The following is a 13,483-nucleotide window of genomic DNA, read 5'->3' as shown; positions in this document are numbered from 1 at the left end:
AACCAAGGCAAAAAAAGTGAAGTGACTTGCCCAGGGTCACATAGCTACGAAGTATCTGAGGCTAGATTTGAACCCAAATCATGCTGATTCTAAGCCCAGGGTTATATCTACTACACCCTCAGCTGCCTCAAGGAGTTTACATTCTTTTTAGGGAAATAACACAGATCCATATACAAAGTAAATACAAGATAATTTCTAGGGGAAGTAGGAGAATTCTTGTAGGAAATGGCATGTAAGCTGAGCTTTGAAGGAAGCTAGGGAACCTGAAAGGTAGAAGTGAGGTGACAGTGAATTCCAGGCATAGGGAACATTCTCATGCAAAGGCAGGGACATTGGAGACTGCAAAGCCAGTTTGGCTTGATTGTAGAGTGAATGAAGGGGAGTAATGTGTAATATACCTGGAGAGGTAGGATGAAGCCAGGTTACAAAGAAATGAAGGAGGGGCAGCTAGGTGGCGTAGTGAATAGAGCTCTGGCCTTGGAGTCAGGAGGAGCTGAGTTCAAATGTGGCCTCAGACACTTAACATGTACTAGCTGTGTGACCCTGAGCAAGTCACTTAACCCCAATTGCCTCACCAAAAAGCAAAAAAAAAAGAAAGAAAGAAATGAAGGAACCAACAAGGGCCCCCCAGTACTCCATCCAAGAGGGTGATTTCTCAGAATGTGTTGGAAAGAATACTTTTGTTGTTCAGTTTTTCATTCCCATCCAACTCTTAATAACCCCATTTGGGGTTTTCTTGGCAGAGATACTGTAGTGGTTTGACATTTCCTTTTCCAGCTCATTTTACAGATGAGGGAAACTGAGACAAACAGGGTTAAGTGACTTGCCCAGGGTCACACTACCAGTAGTGTCTGAGGCCAGATTTGAACTCAGGAAGATGCTTCCTGACTACAGGCCCAGAACTCTAACCACTGCACCACTTAGCTTCCCCAAGGAATAAATACTTACAAAAATGAAATCACAGGTTGTTTGAGGATGGGGCTTGAGCTGCATAATTTTACCTTAGCAGCCCCTGGGGAGAAGATTTTGTGATTGTGACAGTAAATTCTAGGAGACAGGAGGATGTGGTGGGGCTCAGAGGGGAATTGGGTTAGAGACTTTCCAATAGGAAGTGGAAAGCAAGACAAGGTAGGAGAAGGGGGAAATGAGCATGGTATGTTGGGAATGATTATGTGTATCTCCAAAGATGAGGTTGCTTCTAGCCCTTTTCTTTACCCCACTCAGGTCTGGGAGGCTCCCACCCTTGGGTAGGGAGGAAGGGTAGGAGGAAGAGTGTCTGGCCCAGGCTAAGACTCTTCCACTCCCGAGAGAGAAGGCAATCTCGGGCTCAAAACAGCCACAGACCCTCCCGAGGGAATTCCTAAAGGAAATAAGCTTGATTTCCATCCCCGAGAGAAAAAGCCAAAGGCCCCTCATAAAGGAGACCTGGGAGAAGAAAAATGACTTCCAGTTAGGCCTGTAAGACCTGCCCTTCCCCCCTCGAACCTTCCTCCTTTCTCCTCCCTTCCCCCCCCACCCCCAGGAATGTGTCTTCTCCCTCGTCCCTTCCTCCAGGGGGTTTTTGTGCTGGGCCCTCCCCCATTGAGATATCTCCAATCTCCTGGTTTTTCCTGCTCAGGCCTGAATAAACTGAGCAAGACTTGTTTACCAAATAAACTACCAACTCGAGACAATATTCTCTAGAGCATACTAGGAAAGAACAGAAAATCAGGCAGAAAAAGAAGAGAGCAGCACAGAGACAGATTTTTTTAAAAAGTGAATCTTAGATGGAAAGGCTAAGAATCTAATTTTCCAGCTTTATTTTGGTGCAGGAGTGGGGGTAAGGATTGACATGGTTAGACAGACACTACGTTTTACACTTTAACTTGGCAGCTGTGTGGAGGCTGGATTGGGGTGAGAAGAGACTTGGTGCAAATACTTATTAGAAAGCAGTCCAAGCGAGAGGTGATAAGAGCCTGCACTATGGTGGGCAGTTGTGTGAGTAGGAATGCACAGGAGCAATCTTTTGGAGGTAGAAACGTGTTTTGGCAATGGATTGGCTATCTGGGGTGAATGAGAGTGGAGAATAAAGAATGAAACCAACCTTGTGAACTTGGGTGGTGCTTTCAATGGTAGCAGGAATGTTCAGATTAGGAATGAATTAGAAGGTAAAAAGATAAGGATGTCTGTTTTGGATGTGTTGCATATCTATAGGACATCCAGTTTGAAATGACCAATAGGCAGATGGTGGGACTAGATTTTAGGAGAGAGATTAGGGCTGAGAATCTAGAGGATAAATGAACGCAATGGAACTAAAGATATTACCAAGTGACATAGTATAGAAAAAAAAGAAAAGAACGCCCAGGGCAGAGTCTGGGAGGATACCCCTAGTTAACGGGGACTCTTTGTGACTCTGTGGCATTTTCTTGGCAAAGGTATTAGAGTGGTTTAGCTATTTTCTTCTCCAGCTCATTTTACAGATGAGGAAACCAAGGCAAATGGGGTTAAGTGACTTTCCTTGCTCAATATCACACAGCTAGTTAGTATCTGAGGCTAGATTTGAACTCAGGTTTTCCTGGATCCAGGTCTAACACCCAATCCACTGTGCCACCTGGCTGCCCCCATGACCTGGCTTAAGATCCAGCAAAGTAGATTGAGAAGGAGCAGTCAGGTTACAGGAGAACCAGGCAAGAGCATTGTCCCAAAAACCTAGTGAGAATCAAGATATAATCAAATGTCAGATGCTACAGAGACCAAGAAGGATGAAGACTGAGGAAAAGGCCATTGAGAAAGTGGCAATTAAAATATTGTTGATGACTTTGGAGAGAGCCGTTTCAATCGAATGATGAGTTCAGAAGCCAGATTAGAGACGTTTAGAAGAGAGCAATAAGGAACCAAATGGAAGCAAGAAGAATAGACAGCTTTTTCAAGTTTGGTTGAGAAGAGGAAGAGAAATATTGGACAATGGCTCGGTTCAATAACTAGGAATTGAGACTTGGCAATTGATTAGATTTGTGCCCTGCAAGAGAGAAAGTCACAATGACTTAGGATTGAAATATGAAGAGTCCCTAAAATTATGAGAAATCCTTGTGCTGGGCCCTCAGGAACACAGGAAGAACTGCTCCTCTACCCTCAAGAAGGCTTTGTAAAGTGCTTTGCAAACCTTAACGTGCTCTATAAATACTACCGGTTGTTATTCTGAAGCCTGAATCTGAAAATGAGCACCACAGCACACTGCAGAAGCTGGCATATAGAGTTCTGGGGCCTGAGGTTGCAGGGGGTCCTCAGGTACAAAGTAAATACAACGGTGACCAACGAAGTGAACTCAGAGTCCCTGAAGGCTGTTTAATGTTGTCTCCCTCATTAGGCTGTGAGCTCCTTAAAAAGAACAAGAGCTGGCATTTATATGGCATTTTAACAAGTGTTTCATTTTACCTTCCCAATCCTGCAAAATAGGTGATGTTGTTATCCCCGTTTTACAGGTAAGGAGACCGAGACAGCGATTTGCCCAGGGTCACATTTCTAGCAAATAAATGTCTAAGGCAATATTTGAACTCAGATCTTCTTGACTCTAGATCCTCTGCACTCTCCACTGCACCGCCTTGCTGCCTCTAAAGAATTTGTTGTTGTTGAGTTATTTCAGTCTGTCTGACTCTTCATGACCCCATTTGGGGTTTTCTTGGTAAAGATACTAGAATGGTTTGCTATTTCCTTCTCCAGCTCATTTTACAGATGAAGAAATTGAGACGGAATTAAATGACTTGCGCAGTGTCTGAGGTCAAATTTTCAAACTCAGGACGAGGAGCCGTCCTGACTCCAGGCCTGGAATTCTATCCACTGTGTCACCTAAAGAGTAGGGGCTGTCTTTTGCCTTTCTTGGATCCCAAGCTCTCAGCACAGTACTTGGCACACAGTAGGTGCTTAACAAATGCTTAAGACAGACTGGAAGCTAAACAACAGCTCAACTCAGCTTTCTCTTGAGTTACTTTACACTTTACCTTTAAACAAGGTTTGTAGGATAAGGGCAGAAGAACTACTGCCCATCTTGGGCTTTGATATGCTCATTTACATCATCAATCTGAACTTTTGTTGGTTGTTTTGTGAAAGTGACTAAAAAGTAACTCAGATCAATGAAGACATGGTAAGAGAACATCTAGCTGGGAACCAGGACGTCAAGTGTCAAGGCCTCCTTGAAAAGCGTGTATAGTATGTATAATGTGTATATATGTGTGTGTGTATTTTTTTATGTCAATGAGCTAACTAAATGGCCTGCCCACACAATTTCATATTATAATCTATACAATATGCACTTTTTTTCCTTGAATGAAGTGTTAGATCTTGATTTTAACCTTTGCTCTAATTAGTCAACGGTCTATCCAGAAAAAAAACAAAAACAGCTGATTCAGAAATGACTCCACATCAGTAACTAGTCATTTCCTGTGTATTTAGATACAGTCAGTATGACTGTTGTGATGTTGTCTGACACTGATTATATCTAGCACCTTCCAAAGCTTATCTTGGAGAAAGTTGTCATGACAGGTAGGTGCAAGGCTTTTAAGTACCCTCTAAACCTTTGGCTTCTTTTATTTTGTAACCCTGCACTATATTTTCCCTACATATTTTTTTGCGTCCCTCTTCTGTGCCCCATTTGTTTTTGTTTTTTAAAATAGTATTTTATTTTTCCTCCAATTACATGTTAAAATAATTTTTAAACTTTTTTAAAAAGTTTTGAGTTCCAAATTCTATCCCTGCCCTCTCCCTTCTCTGAGACAGTAAGCAGTATGATATAGGTTATACATGTGCAATCTGTAAAACATTTCCATATTAGTCATTTTGTACAAGGAGACTCAAATAAGAAGAAAGACAGAAAGAAAAGAAAGAAAGAAGAAAGAAAGAAAGAAAGAAAGAAAGAGAAAGAAAGAAAGAAAGAAAGAAAGAAAGAAAGGGAAGGAAGGAAGGAAGGAAGGAAGGAAGGAAGGAAGGAAGGAAGGAAGGAAGGAAGGAAAGAAAGAAAGAAAGAAAGAAAGAAAGAAAGAAAGAAAGAAAGAAAGAAAGAAAGAAAGAAAGAAAGAAAGAAAGAAAGAAAGAAAGAAAGAAAGAGAAGGAAAGAAAGAAAGAAAGAAAAAGGAAAGAAAGAACAAAAGAAAGAAAGAAAGAAAAAGAGAGAGAAACAGCATGCTTCAGTCTGTATTCAGACAATATCAGTTCTTTCTCGGGAGGCAGATAGCATGCTTCATGAGTCCTTTGGGATTATCTTGGATCATTGTATTTCTGAGAACAGCTAAGTCATTCACAATTCTTCATCGTGTGATATTGCTGTTACTATGTACAATGTTCTCCTGGTTCTGCTCACTTCACTTTGCATCAGTTCATGTAAGTCTTTCGAGGTTTTTCTGAAATCATTCTGCTTTTCATTTCTTTTTTTTCTTTTTTTTGTTTGTTTGTTTTTCCCACTAGGTAATAGGGTTAAGTGACTTGCCCAGGGTCGCACAGCTAGTAAGTGTTATGTGTCTGAGGCCGTATTTGAACTCAGGTGCTCCTGAATCCAGGGCTGGTGCTCTATCCTCTGCGCCACCTAGCTGCCACTGCTTTTCATTTCTTAGAGCACAGTAATATTCCACCACAATCATATACCACAGCTTGTTCATCCGTTCCCCAGCTGATGGGCATCTCCTCAGTTTCCAATTCCTGGGTGCCACAAAAAGAGCTGCTATATTTTTGTACATGTAGGTCCTTTTCCCTTTTTATGATATCTTTGGGATACAGACCTAGTAATGGTATTGCTGGGTCAAAAGGTATGCACAATTTGCCCTTTAGGCATAGCTCCAAATTGCTGTCCAGAACGGTTGGATCAGTCCACAACAGTGCATCAGTGTTCCCAGTGTTCCCACATCTCCTCCAACATCTGTGCCCACTTTGGCATTCAGTCACAGAGTGTTGAAGATACGTAGCAACATAATTTAGAGGATCTTGTCAAGTTATCCATAAAACTTCTCTCCTGCTTCATCCTCTAAAATTGATAACAAAGCACAACCTGTGAGTATCTTTATTGTCCTTTAGTTGCTGCACAGAGCTGGAGAAAGATCACAAAACAGCTGATTTAAGTACACTCTAAACTTCGGTTACCTAATCTCAACTGGGTCCTCACTGCAGCAAGGCAATTCTGCATCTCTTAAATCACTTCATTATTCTAATCAGCACAGTAGCTATTCAGTACATTTCCGTGCCTCCCCAAGCATCCTGTAGCACCACCTTCTCTTATCCTCTCAGCTGAGGAACTCAATTCTTCAATGAAAAATTTGAGGCTACTAGACAAGAGCTCTCTCCTCTCTCTCATTATTCAAACATCTTCACCCTTTTTCTCCTCCTTCCTTGTCTCAAAGGAAGAAATGGCCCTTGTCATTGTCAAGGACAACTTCTCTACATGTATCCTTGATCCCATCCCTTCTTACTTCTTTAGTAGATTGTTTCCACTCTTGTTTTCACTAAGCTTCACTCTCTATCTCTTGGATCCTTCCCTGCTGTCTACACACACAAAACAGCTGTCTGCCATCCTTAAAAAGGCCTCAATTAATCTGGCCATTCCCACTAACAATTTTCCTGTTTCACCTACCTTACTCTGCTAAATTCCAGAAAACCATCTATACTATTTCCACATCCTGTCCTCTCACTCTCCAACCTTCCGACCTTATCATTCAACTGAAACTGCTTTCTCCAAAATTATCAGCAATCTCTTAATAGGTATTTTCTTTTTTTTAATTTTTTTTTATATGAGGCAGTTGGGGCTAAGTGACTTGCCCAGAGTCACACAGCTAGTATATCTGAGGCTGGATTTGAACTCAGGTCCTCGTGACTCCAGGGCCAATGCTCTATCCACTGCGTCACCTAGCTGCCCCTTAAAAGGTTTTTTTTTTATGGCCTTTCCTCAATTCTTATCCTTCCTGGCTTCTCTGCTAAAAAGATGTCACTCACCATCTTTTGGATACAGTCTCCTCCCTAGGTTTTTATGACACTGCTGTCTTGGCTCTCCCTCTACCTATCTGACCACTTCTTCTTAGTCTTCTATGCTGGATCTACATCCAGGTCACACCAACTAACTGTATGTAAGTGTCCCATCAAAGCTCTATCTCTTGTGTTTTCTCTCCAAACTACTCACTTGGTAATCTTACCGGCTGTCATGGGTTCAATTATCATCTCAATGCAGAAGATCCCCAAGTCTACATAACCATTTTTAATCTCTCTCCAGAGTTCCAGTCCTTCATGACTAACTGCCTTTTGGACACCTCAGACTGATGTCCTTTAGACGTTTCAAACTCACCAACTCCAAAGCAGGATTCATTTTCTTTGTCACAAAATCTTCCCTCTTGTCAACCTTACTTGTTGAGGGCACAACCCTCTTCCTAATTACCCAGGCTCACGACTTCACTGTCAGTCTTGTCTCCTCACTCACATTCTCCCCACCTATCCAATCAATTGTCTTTGTCATTTTTTTTTTAATTTATTTATTTTTACTTTTTAATATTCACTTCCATAAGATTTTGAGTTCCAAATTTTCTCCCCATCTCGTCCCTGCCCCCACCCCAAGATGGTGTGCATTCTGACTACCCCTTCCCCTAATCTGCCCTCCCTTCTATCTCCCCCCCTTCTCTTATCCCCTTCCCCTTCTTGTCTTTGTCATTCTCAAAGAGGATCATGACATCAGGGAGGTGATGCTATGACATGCAAGTGAATTGGATTTAAGTGAGGGAGAGCTGTGCAAAATCAGCCTCACTTCCTTCTCCAGAGCCATCTGGATCCAGTGGCCAGATATAAATCAGGATGACTGGATGCAGTGGGAGACCTTGGCCTTTGTAAACTAAGGTCTTTAACAGGTCTCAGTTTGTCTGAGGCAATGCCCATTCAGTGATTAAGGCTAGGTAGGAAAGGAGGCAAAGAATGACCCCTTTTACTGAGTCAAAAAAAAAATCAATCAATCTGGGAGGGGAAGACCCTCAGGGTTTCTGGCCAAATCAGAAAAAATTGCTATTTATTTACTTTGAGCTAATCAGGGCCCAAATAATGACCAAGTGGGACTTGGCCTGGGACCTATTGTTGGCCAGTCAATGAGAACCAGAGTGATTTGGATTTAAAGCATGGTCCTTAAGAAAGAAATTGTCATATATTGCTGTTTCTACTTCCACAGCATTTGTCTTAAAAGTCCTCTTCTTTCCATTCATACAGCCACCACTCTACTACTAACTCTCATCGTCTCTCTCCTAGACAATTAAAATAGTCATCTAATTAGTTTCCTTGTCTCAAGTCTCTCCTTGACCCAATCTATTCTCTACTCTCTTGCCAAAATTATTTTCCTAAAGTCTAACCACATCACTTCCCTACTCAATAAACTCCATTGGTTCCCTATTACCTCCACAATTAAATATCAAATTCCACATGTGGTATTTAAAGTCCTTCACAACCTAGCCTTTCCTACTTCTTTAGTCTTTTTATACTTTACTCCTCTCTATGTACTCCAAGATCCAGTGGTCTACTTGCTGTTCTTTACACTCTATTCTCCATCTTTTAACTGATTATTCCCTAAGCCTGAAATGCTCTCTCTTCTCACCTCAGCCTCTTACCTTCCCTGCTATCCGGTGTAATTATTTTAGAAAAATTTCTGCTCATTTTATTCTGCATCAGTTAATCCAACTCTTCCCAAGTTTCACTGAAATCATCTCTTACATAACTTCTTATGGTCCAATAGTATTCTAACATATTCATATACTATAACTTGTTCAACCATTTCCCAAATGATGGTCACTCTCTTAATGTCCAGTTCTTTGCTACTACAAAAAGAGTTGCTATATTTTTGTACATAGGGGTCTTTTCCCCTCTTTCTTTGATTGCTTTGGAGTATAGAAGAGTATAAATAAGAATTTGCTATATTCTTCATAGTTGTTGTTTTCTACAGAGCATTAATATTCCATTCCATAATTTGTTTGGTCATTCTCCAATCTATGGATATCTACACTGTTTCCAATTCTTACTACTATCACAAGTGCTACTAGAAATATTTTCATGTGTATGGGACTTTTTTTTTCAATTTTAAATAACCTTGTCTCATATGCATAGCAGTGAGACTTCTTGGTCAAAAGATATAAGAATTTCATTTTTATTTTTAACATAATAATACATTTCTCTAAAGATACTCTAGACTTCTGAATATTCATTCTCTGTTTCAGGGAGTTCTTTCTCTATTCAACTGGAATGAGGTTTGACTGTCTAGTGCTTTGTCCCAGGTTCCAGTTATGTCAAGGGACTATTTCTTTGAAGATATGAATATGACATGGTAAGAGACTGACTAGTAGCAGAAAGAAAAGGAGAGTCCCTAAAGAAGAGATAGATTCACCCTCAGGAATTTCTGGACTCAAGGAACATACAGAACACAAAAGTAAAGAAAACAGAAAAGGGAAGAGCTAAGGGGCAGAATTCTTTTTTTAAAAATTTATTTTAAATTTATTTATTTATTATTTAAATTAAAAAAACATATTTATCCCCCTTCCCCAGTAAACAAAGAAAAATAAAATCCTTGTAACAGATTTGCATAGTTAAGCAAAGCAAATTCCATAATTGGTCATATCCAAAACCATATGTCTCATTTGCACCTTGAATCCATTACCTCTCTGTCTAGAGGTGGGTAGCATGCTTGATTTTCAGTCCTTTGGAGTCATGACTTATCATGGTATTGATCAGAGTCTTTCAGAGTTGTTTTTCTTTATAGTGTTGGTGGGTTTTGTATAAATTTAGCTCCTGGTTCTGCTGACTTTGCTATGAATTGGTTCATGTACGTCTTCCCAGGCTTCTCTGAAACTAAACCATGTCATTTCTTATTATATAATGATATTTCATCACATTCATATACTACAATTTGTTTTGCCATTCTCCAGTAGGTGGGCACCCTCTTAATTTCCGGGGTTTTTTTTCTTTTCTTTCTTTTTCTTTTCCCACCCCCCTTTTTTTTTGGTGAGGAAATTGGGGTTAAGTGATTTGCCCAGGGTCACACAGCTAGTAAGTGTCAGGTATCTGAGGCTGGATTTGAACTCAGATCCTCCTGACTCTAGGGCCAGTGTTCTATCCGTTGCACCACCTAGCTGCCCCCAAGGGGTTTTTTTCTACTACAAAAAGAGTCACTATACATATTTTTGTACATATAAGTCCTTTCTTTTGTTGATTTCAAAGAATATGAACAGTATAATGACTTTTGAGACATAGTTCCAAATTGCTTTCCAGAATGGCTATACCACCAATTCACTACTCTGCCAACAATGCATAAGTGTGCCTGTTTTCCCACAGACCTACATTTGTCATTTTCCTTCTTTATCACCTTTGCCAACTTGATGGATGTGAAATAGAACCTCGGAGTTGTTTTAATTAGCGTTTCCATAATTATTACTGATTTAGAGAATTTTTCCATATAGTTGTTGGTATCTTAGATTTCTTCCTTTGAAAAATGTCTATTCAATTCCTTTGACCACTTTCCTCTTGGGAGACAACTCTTATTCTTATTATTTGAACTTGTTCCTTATATATCTTGGATATGAGACTTTTATTAGAGAAACTTGACACAACAGTTTTTTCCTCCTGTTATCTGTTTCTAAAGGGCAGAATTTTTAATACACTGAGGCACAATATGATTGAGGTAATTGAATATGGTTTCAGTTAATTAGGAAAGTCTTCTCTACATTCCCACAATCACCACCCTAGGTCAGGTATTCATTACCCTTTCTGTAGACTTTTGCAATAGCTTCCTAACCAGTCTTTCCATCTCTTCTATCTTCCCTTCAATCCATCCAACAGATGCTGCCCTGTTAATCATTCTAATACTTATTCTGATCCCATCACATCACCCCTACCCACCCCAGTTAAAAAATTTTTCATAGCTTCCCATTGCCTGCAAAATGAAGTCTAAACTCCTCAGGCTGTCACCCAGAGAGCTTCATAACATGGTCTCATCCTCCTTAAACAAATCCTCACTTCTCTAAAATGGCTTCTCTTTTTTCGCTCATCCCATTCTTCCAACCTGGAATGAATTGTTTCATTCCACAAACATTGATTAAGTATGTAGAAGCATGAAGAGGACACAAAGATGAGTATAAGTCCTACTCCCTGGGTCTCAAAATGTTCACATAGTCTGGTAGAGTGGACAAAAATAGTATGGCAGGGATGGTCTTTTTGCTTCTCTTTGTATCCCCATGACTTAGCACAGCGTCTGACACATAGTAAGTGCTTAGTAAATGCTTGTTGCCTGCCTGCCATGAAATTGCTATAAAGTGTCATGACAGTTTGAAGAAGGGAAAGACTATTTCTATTTGGGAAGATCAAGGAAGGCTTCATGGAGGAGATGTCATTTAAGTAAGGCTTCGAAGGATGGGTAGAATTTTGGCAGGTGGAGCTGAGAATACCACTCCCTCCTATCTACTTATGTTAAGCTCTAATATTTGTTCTACTTCACCTTAGAGAACAGAACTAGGACCAGTGGAGAGGAGTTATAGAAGATAGTTTTTGGCTCAATATTAGGAAATACTTCCTAATAATTAGAGCTGTCTGTGGGATAGAAAATAAACCCATATAAGTCATCAGCATTTCTATATATTACCAACAAAGTCCAGCAGCAAGAGATAGAAAAATTCTATTTAAAATAATGGTAGACAATATAAAATATTTGGGAGTCTACCTGTCAAGTTGAACCCAGGAATTATATGAGCACAATTACAAAACACTTTTCACACAAGTAAAATCAGGTCTAAACAAGTGGAAAAATATTAATTGTTCATGGGTAGGCTAAGTCAAATGATAATTCTACTTAAATTTACTTATTCAGTGCTATACTAATCAAACTACCAAAAAATTATTTTATAGAACTAGAAAAAAAAGTAACAAAATTTATCTGAAAGAACGAAAGATCAAGAATATCAAGGGAATCAATGAAAAAGAGTGTGAAGGAAGATGGCCTAGCCACACCAGATCTCAAACTGTATTACAAAGTGGCAGTCATCAAAACAATCTGGTACTGGCTAAGAAGTAGAGTGGTGGACCAGTGGAATAGATTAGGTACACAATACACAGTAGCAAATGACCATAGTAACCTAGTGTTTGATAAACACAAAGATCCAATCTTTTGGGACAAAGACTCATTATTTGACAAAAATTGCTGGGCAAACTGGAAAACAGTTTGGCAGAAACTAGATATAGACCAAGGTCTCACATTGTATACCAAGATAAGGTCAAAATGGGTATATGATTTAAACATAAAGGGTGATATTAAATAAGCAAATTAGGGGATCATGGAATATCTTACCTGTCAGATCTATAGGTAAGGGAAGAATTTTTGATCAAACAAGAAATAGAGAACATTATGGGAAATAAAATGGATAATTCTGATTACATGAAACTTAAAAAGTTTTGCACAAACAAAACTGAAGCAACCAAGATTAGAAGGAAAGCAGAAAACCGGAGGGGAGGGGGGTTTACAGCAAGTTTTTCTGATAAAGACCTCATTTCTCAAATATATAGAGAATGGAGCCAAATTTATGAGAATATGAATCATTCTCCAGCTTATCAATGGTCAAAGGCCACGAATCGTCATTTGGCTCAGCCTACCCATGAGCAATTAATATTTTTTCAATTGTTTAGATCTGATTTTATTTGTATGGTGTTTTGTAATTGCGTTCGTATAATTCCTAGGCTCATCTTGACAATAGACTCCCAAGTATTTTCAGTTTTCAGATGAAGAAATCAAAGCTATGTATAGTCATATGAAAAAATGCTATAAATCACTATTGATTAGAGAAATGCAAATTAAAATAACTCTGAGCTACCACTTCACCATGCCTGGAATGTACTCCTCCAGTTCTTTGGATTCTCTGGTTCCATTCAAGGCTCAGCTCAAGCATGACCTTCTTCATGAAGCCATTCTTGGTCCCACAGCTATACTCCTTATTTTGCATTAATTTTGTATATATTAATACTGTACTTGTTGACTCCCCCAGTAGAACATAAGTTCCTTGAATGCAGGCACTGTTTGACTTTTATTTTTATATCTTCAGCACTTAGCACAATGCCTGATTAAAAGAATATAGAAAGAAAATAGAAGAGGACCCAGGATAGAGAGCTGGGGTGCACCTAATTAATGAATATGCTAAGTCAGCAAAACAGATTAAAAAGGAGGATGAGATAAGAAGGAAGAAAATGAAGAGAGAACAGTGTCTCCAAAACATGGAGAGCATATTCAGGAGGAGAGAATGGTCAAGTGTCAAGTTCATCAGAAATGTTTAGGAGGATGAAGATGGAGCAATGTCCATTTGATTTGACAATAGGAGATAACTGGTAACTTTAGAGAGAGCAGTTTCAATTGAGCGATGAGGTGGGAAGCCAGACTGCAAAGAGTTAAGAAGAGAGTAGGAGGAGAGGAAGTAGAAACACTGATAGCAAATGTCTTTTTCAAGGATTTTGATTGAGAAAGGTAAGA

Source organism: Phascolarctos cinereus, unplaced genomic scaffold, assembly GCF_003287225.1.
Source record: "Phascolarctos cinereus isolate Bilbo 61053 unplaced genomic scaffold, phaCin_HiC Scaffold_9;HRSCAF=440, whole genome shotgun sequence".
NCBI lineage: Eukaryota > Metazoa > Chordata > Mammalia > Diprotodontia > Phascolarctidae > Phascolarctos > Phascolarctos cinereus.
Note: the sequence above shows the minus strand (reverse complement) of the source record.